Source organism: Anopheles darlingi, chromosome 2, assembly GCF_943734745.1.
Source record: "Anopheles darlingi chromosome 2, idAnoDarlMG_H_01, whole genome shotgun sequence".
In the NCBI taxonomy this organism is placed as follows: domain Eukaryota; kingdom Metazoa; phylum Arthropoda; class Insecta; order Diptera; family Culicidae; genus Anopheles; species Anopheles darlingi.
This window is the reverse complement of record NC_064874.1, coordinates 8,636,772-8,644,271: the sequence shown is the minus strand read 5'-3', so window position 1 is coordinate 8,644,271 and position 7,500 is coordinate 8,636,772. Positions and strand designations below refer to the sequence as shown.

The 7,500-nt window shown below is 53.3% G+C and overlaps 1 protein-coding gene across 6 annotated transcripts in view; it reads left to right on the top strand.

The window, feature by feature from the left end:
• Nucleotides 1–7,500, top strand: part of LOC125951114 (sodium/calcium exchanger 3) — a 121,516-nt gene that overhangs the window by 12,719 nt on the left and 101,297 nt on the right. The window contains exons 1-2 of one of the 6 annotated variants that reach the window (XM_049679709.1): nt 5,264–5,326; nt 7,162–7,302. The exons of 2 other annotated variants lie outside the window; for them this stretch is intronic. The gene's annotated coding sequence lies outside the window, so the exon portion shown is untranslated. Of the gene's footprint in view, nt 1–5,263; nt 5,327–5,370; nt 5,589–6,304; nt 6,367–7,161; nt 7,303–7,500 lie in introns of those variants that run through there. 3 more of the 6 variants (XM_049679711.1, XM_049679710.1, XM_049679713.1) reach the window with 3 other exon arrangements.

Below are 7,500 nucleotides of genomic sequence, written 5' to 3'. Positions count from 1 at the left end.
GCCATCGTTGATATCGTTGAAACGTTATCATCGTTGGAGCGTGCAGCACGTTGCGCCATGAGAGATGATCTGAGACTGCAGGGAAATCTGATTCAACCGGGTTTTCCGTCGCTGATAAGCATCGCGCATAATCCTCCCTGTAAGCTGTGACGCAACCCCTCCCCGAACCAAAGGAGTTCATCATCATCATCATCATCCTGCCACTGCACAGCTACCGAGCTACTCATTATGCTGCCTGCGATGCAATTCATGGAATTTGCTTTATCCCAGTGTAGCCACAGCAGCAGGAAGCGGCGTATCGAGCGTTCGGGCCGGAATGGACGACCAACGCACGCCCTACGACCAACGGTACGCTTCAATAAGCTACTACAAGCGGCATATCTGGGCTGCTTTCGCCACACTAGCAACGTGTAAAAGCCCCCGTGGTTCCCCGCTATCCACTCCTGTTGGTCCCAAAGTTGGGTTCCTGTTCGCTCTGTGGTCGCTGTTGCCATATCATTTATGCTCGATTTCATTTGCGTTCGCATTTATGCGGCATCAGCCGGTGGTGGTGGTGTTGGTGATGATGATGATGATGGGGACTCTCTGCACCTCCTCACTCTCCCCAGGAATACCACCAAAACCCGTGGGGTTCCTGCTGCTGAGATAGACTTTTGAGGTTATGTTCGCCTCTTTGTGTCTCGGGTGCGTGTACGGTCATCACGACGCAGCAAAAGGGCTGATGAGTAACGTTTCGACCAAAAATAATGTTGACAAAACTCGATCGAGATAGAGAGAGAGAGAGAGGGAGTGAAAGAGAAAGAATGAAAGAAAAACCAAAAGAAAGAGAGAGAGTGAGAGACTCACACACACAGTATCAGATGGTGAATGTCGCATAAAGGATATCCCGGTATTTTGTGGCGGATTGAGCATTGAGCCCTGTGCGTACCCCTTTTGGGGGGTGGCAGTAGTGGGAGGAATAGCGATGTAGCATCGCCGGCGGTACGTTGAAAGGGGATTGAAGTTAATTAAATAGTTTAATGCTTCTGCGCTCCGTATCACTATGTGGCACGTGTTCGCCCTTACATTCTCCATCTACCCTGGGACGTCAGTCAGTGTTTAGTGTTTCACTTTCGCCAATAAAAGAAAGTGAAATTGTATGCTCAAGTGGAGGGGGCGGAAAATCACCCCAACTAAATTGGAGGTCTGAACGAGGCACGATTGTCCTTTACTGGCTGCTCGTTGTGCTGAGCATGGAAACTTTCATACATTGCAACACACACACACGCGCGCGCTCGCACAGGATTTGATCCTCAACAACCAAGACGACCAATCTAGCACAGTGAGTGAACCGTTTTTGGTAGACGCCAACCAGAGGTCTACTGAGGTCCTCTCCCTCAGTCCCAATAGCCACATTTGAGACGACGGCTTTGGGATGGTGGATGGTGCGCAGCGAAGGTCAGCAATATGGTCCCTCTGTGTGTGTGTGTTTGATCTGCTCTGTTGAGGTTATGTCGTCGTTACGAAAGCCGGCTCTCACTCCTGCCCGCCAGATAGAGATTTTAATAGAAACGCGGGATTAAACGTTGATTGTACGGTGCGTCACGAGAACGACGTTCTGGTTCTGGGTCGACTCGTCGCAAAATGGCGACTCACTCTGCTGCAGTGCTGTGCTAGTGACTCTTTCGCCATCCGCCAGCCATCGCCAGTCAGTCTTCACTTTACGAGTGTCGCATTCACATTTGGCCACAAAAAGAAACGTCCTCGTCGTCCCATCTGCCCCCATCTTCTTCTCGCCGATGAGCTCATCAGGCTAGAGTGTGCCGCCGGGGAAGATAGTAATGAATCCCCCACTGGTAAACTCGAAGAATGTTGTTTATGGCGGTTCGAGGCGGTTCAAGAGGCCAGAAATTACTGGTTCTCTGACGGCCCCATTGCGCCAGTTATTCGGTGCAAGACATTAATACTTTCAAGCAGCGAGAGCATCCGAAGCACGGTGGAAGTTATAAATTCTGCGCGGATACTGAAGATGATCGGCCGCCGGTTATCGTTATCGGCATTGATTAAGGGAATGATTTACGGAATCGGCGCGCTACGCCATCAGCAGCGCAGTGCGCGACGTCATCATCATCATTACGTTGATCGATCGGGGAGGGTTACGGCGTCGCTAATGGTTGCGCTTGTTCGGTTCTTATCGTTCGGTCTATCGGCCACCACCACCACACGTCATCACCGGCGTACTGCAGATATACTGCCCGTGACCGATGTAAGCACACCAAGCCAACCACACACACACACACACACGCGCACACGCACTGACACGTGGAGCGTGTTATCTTATGACAAAGTCGCACATTAATCCTCTCGGAATGGGGCGCCCGTCGTCTAACAGTGAAACCCTAACCTCAAACCTAACGATGACGATAACGATGAACCTGCCGAAGCGGCCTAAGCGGCGAAAGTATCCGTGGAATGTGCGTGTGTGTGTGAGAGAGCGAGAGAGAGAGAGTGAGCGAACTGGGCCCCTTTTTTCCGGCTGGGACAGTAATTAGGCGACTCCTGTCCTCGCCTGTCCGATCCAGTCGGAACGAACCGAAAATATGGCCGCGGGCTTCTTTAATGATCTTGGCGACATCCGTGTGCCATCCGGCCCCGGTCCGGCGTCTACCACGGATGGACTTTGGGGAAGATTTTACGAGTTTCTAAATTCCACCAACGCCACCCTCTCTCTCTCTCTCTGTTTCTCTCTTTAGAGCTTGCGACCGTGAGACCGGGATGAGATGCGTGCTCCCGAAAATACCGCAAAATCGGCTAGACCGCGCCACGCCACGACGTGTTTTTTCTTGGGCGGCCCCGCGCGTTGTGGTCCGGTCCGGGCGGGTCCGGTGGCCGTGGCGTGGCGTCTCGGTAAAAATAGACATTTTTCAAAAAACCCCTCGAACGGGCCAGCGCCAAACGGTCGTCGGTAGCGCGCCTGCGCCACTCTACCACTCGCTCCGAGAGGACGGACTGGATGCGTCTCGTTGCTGGTGGTGGTGGCCGCACCTCGTCATGACTGGCAAAAGACGTCACACTAATTGCACTAATCCTGGCCCGGGGGTGTATGTGGCGCTCCCCTCCCCGTGTTACCGGCGCCTACCGGCGTGGGCTTAGACTTCTCTCCTTCCTACGGCGAAAGGTCTCAACCCCGGTGGTCTCGGTGGTCTGGGTGTTTATCGCAATGTCCCGGTGCCGGGAACGGTGACCACACCGCAACACACATTGGCCAACACACATCTGGTACATCGGTGGTCAGTGGCTGGTTGCGCGTGGCAAAGCCAGACCGGGTCCGGGCAGTCCGGATAAGACACGTGAAGACACTGTTTTCCCAGAACTGGAATCCCAGAAGACGGCGACGCCGCTTCCCAACGCCGCTTGCGACCCAAGAAGGCGTCGCCGTTGGGCGGCAATCGTGGGCCAGCAACCGAAACGGGGAACACGGGCACCACGCGTATTGCCCGGAGTTCAATTGGTTCAATCTTTCTCTGTGGCGCAGCGAGTCCGGTGCACGCGCCGAGTCTGAGAGTCGAGAGCATTCCGGGCCGGTCTCGTGAGAAATGCCCGGCGAAGCGACTCTCGACAACGATCGTTGATTGATTAGTGTTAATTGAATTGAACAGCCCCGCAACCGAGCGTCCTCCAGAGCTCCTCCGTGCCGTGCCGTTGCACCCGCGGAGGGCTGCTGGGAATTGTTGATTAAGAAACGAAGAAATGGCGCACCGACGGTGTGGAGTGGGCCACTCTCTAGCAGGAAGGAAGATGATGGACCAGAAATGGGGAAACTTTTTTTCTTTCCCGACCAGAAAAACCATTCCTTACGGCGGTTTGTGTTTGAAAGAGGGGGAAAAATCCAATTTCGGTCTTCTGGACTTCTTCTTCTTCTTTGGATTTCCCGAGCGCCTAGCCGATTGGTCTATGGTTGTTCGGGGAGCAGCACCCCGAAGAACCCAAAGTGGTTTCAAGTTCACTCAGGGAAATACTATTCGGGGAAAGAAGTGGCGATAGACCAGCGACTTGAGTGTTTTCAAGTTTTTGATTGAATGCTAATCTTTTGCCCAACAATTCGGACGTAGAATCAAAGTGTTTCAGTTCAGCTGACTCAAACGATGATACTTCTTATTTCAACAAAATCCTCGAACCGATAAGTGCCATTGGTCGATGCTCGATAGCGGACCATCCTGTGCAGCTAATTGGAACTCGCATTTCAGAAGTCGAAACGTTGTACCTGAAAAAAAAATACCAGAGCAACATCTCGCGCTGGAGGAGAAGCCGGCTGAAACCGCGGCACCACCTATGGTAATTAACCGGCGAGGAATCGGATTGCACCGACGACGGCTCTGGCTCGGTCACATAATTACACCGTTCGTTACGTCGTCCCCTCTGTGCCACTGCTGCTGCTGCTGCTACTGCTGGCTTAGGGCTCTCCTCTCTCTCTCCCTCTCTCTGGCATTCGAGCCGTTCCGCACGCGATCTTTTTCTTTCTTTTTTAAGAATATTTTGTTATTTTAATGCAACCGACCGAATAAATCATCGATTCCCACCGACACCGACAGGCCTCGAACGGGGGGTAGGGAAGACGAGTCCCGGGTGTGATGTTGAACTTTAGCGATCGGCGATGCTGCAGCTCAAATTACACGACACGCCGCTGGCCGCAGATGGAGATGGAGGTGACATTTATCGATCGATCGGCCGGTCGATGGGAGTTCGGCTTTGGCTGCTGTTGGAGCAGCTGTTTTGGTGTGACCACTGGTCCTTCTCGTCCTTCTCGTCGATGGGGCGAATACCGGGGCTCGGGGTATTCCTCCACCGACACACGGCGGTGCGGCGAGAGGTGGCCAAGGGACAGGTGCCTGGTATATTATTAATCGCGCACTCTCGCGCGAGCGCCAGCGCCAGAGTTGCGCGTTGCTCAGTCCTGTGCGGTGCACGATCCACGCTCCAACAACGAGGAACATATGTTGGCCAATGCCGTTTTGGGGACAGAGATTCGGGAGGCGAAAGAGAGTACCCGCAGTAGTAGTAGAACCGCAGAGCGAAAAAGGTAACGAGAGACCGACCGCTTGCGAGAAAGCGATCTTCTGAGTCCGAGTCTGAGCTGAGCGGTTGGGGCATGCGCAGACCGGACTCGGACCGGACCAGAGGGACCAGCGGTCGGTCCGTGTTCCTACGGGTGGTGGCGGTGCGGCGGCCGTTCCGAGTTCCGAGTGGCAGCTTCTTTTCGATTTTATTTTTAGTCGACCCACAGGTGCTGCCGAGTGAGGAAGCTGCTGGCGTGCTGTTGTGCTGTTGCCTCTGCTGCTGCTGCTGAGTGCGTGCGTGTGCCCGTTTGCGTGCTCACTGTCCACTCCGTCGCTCCGTCGCTGTCCATTTGTCCCACCCTGTGGGCAGGGAAGCCTAGCGAGCGGTGTGTGTGTGTGTGTGTGTGTGTCCACAACAAACGTCAAGAGCACCCGGAGCGGAGGAAACGAGAGTGATAAGAAGAATCCATCTGCTTTTCCGCTTCACTCACCATCGCATTTCCTCCTGGTGTGCATTTCCGGTTGTCCTGCTGCACGGAGCTGCTTCCGTAGGTGTGAGAACGAAGCCGAGACCGAGCGTACCGGAAGTGCGTGCTAGCGCTGGTTGACGTGGTTTTTTGTGGCGGCACTTCTTAGCTGCTGCTGTATGTGTGTGTGTGTGTGCATGTTGAAACTATCAATCGGAAGTGGCCGTGACCACCGGTCTGAGCTTGAGATCGTTGAGCTTCAAACTCATGACGTTTCCGGCTGTCAAATGGGGGTTCTATCCTCTCTGCCCCCCCGGCCACTACAAAATGGTGAAGCAATGCGTGGTGGTGCGGGTGCTACAGTGAAGAAATGTGCTCGAAAGTCAATTTTAATTTCGACTACCACCAAACCAAATAAAAAAACCAAAAACCCCCCCAAAGGAAACCACGATGGATCACGATCGCAGGCGTGTTGCTTAGTCTGAGCAACCACAACAGGTGGACCTACCAACGACCGACCAACCGACCGACGCATGGTTGGTTTGCTCGCTAGATCGTAGTACACACTGGGACCGGTGTGTGTGTGTGTGTGTGTGTGTGCACGGTGTCAGTTGCGAAATGTGTGCGATCCCCGTGCATTCCGCGCGACGAACGGTGGTGTGGGCTTGGGGACGCCACGGAGGAAGTGTGGCCACGTGGCGGGTGAAGAAATGAAGAACTGTGTGAAAGCGTCTGGTGGGGTAGGGGGAAGGGGAAGGAAGCCGTAATGAAAAGAAGGGTATCGCGAAAGGAAGAAGGCAACGAGCAAAACCCGTCATACCGAAAGACGACGACGGCGACGACCACTTTCGTCTAATAATAGTGTAAAGCGACGCAAATGTGTATGTGTTTGTGTGTGTGTGTGTGAAGTTAGGACGCGGTTTCCGTTTTCTGCAGGGAGCGGACGGACTGCTGCTGCTGCTGTGGCCGCAGTTTCTGATCTTTTTCGCTGACTGGCTTGCTGACGGATTTTAATTGCTTTCCGCTCGTTGCGTGTGCACGCACGCGCGCGCTCGCTCGTGTATATGTGTTTGTCCATTCGTCCTTTTTCGCCCGGATTACTGCCTTTGATCTCTAGGGGCGTGCTGGGGCCCCGGCTCATCAGCGGCATCCATCGTTAAACTTGTAACGGTGAAAGCTTACTTAGGATTTTTTGGCAAAAACCGGCAGTACGCGTTTACACAGTACGATCGAGTACGCGGAACGCGAGGAGCACGTGTCTATGGGGGGAAATAAGGAGGTGACTGAAGTGGAGGGGGGGAAGTGTTTTTGTGTCTGTGGCAAACGATAAATACCCCTGCTAGAACCCAACACTGGGTGCAGCGACTGGTTTGTGGTGATTGTGACCGTGTAAATACCGCACCGATTGGTGGTGCCAACTGTGTCCCGTGGGGGGGGTGGACCCGAAAAGATTGTGTTCGAAGTACCGCGAGAAGCCTACTTTGTTCTCTTTATGATGAACGCGCACAATAGAGCCGATTTGATAGACGTGCAGAGGAGATCCATAATTGACGGTTGTAAACGTTATTTCGCAATATGATTCAACAGCAATACGTCTAGGTCTTATCTGCTGCTGTTCTCTCCCTCCCTCTCTCTCTCTCTCTGTATATTGAAATTAGTGCAACGGAAGTGACGAAAGTCGTGACGTGACGTATCGTAATCGCCACAACCCCTAATTCAAACATCTTCAGTGTTACTTTACGCCAGTGGTGCTCGTGTGTGTGTGTGTGTGTGTACGTGTGCTATGTTCGTGTGAGATAGTAAGTGCACGTGCTGCCGATCTAGTAGGCCGCGGAGCACTAGTAATGGCGAATGGTGACGTTCTTACCGGATTAAGACAGTTCCGCTAAACAGCATTGCAGACATCGATATACGTCTTAAACCGTTGTGTGTGTGTGTTTGTACATATGTGGGTGATAGTGCGGTTCCTTTCAACCCTTCGCGTGGTTCCCGAAACG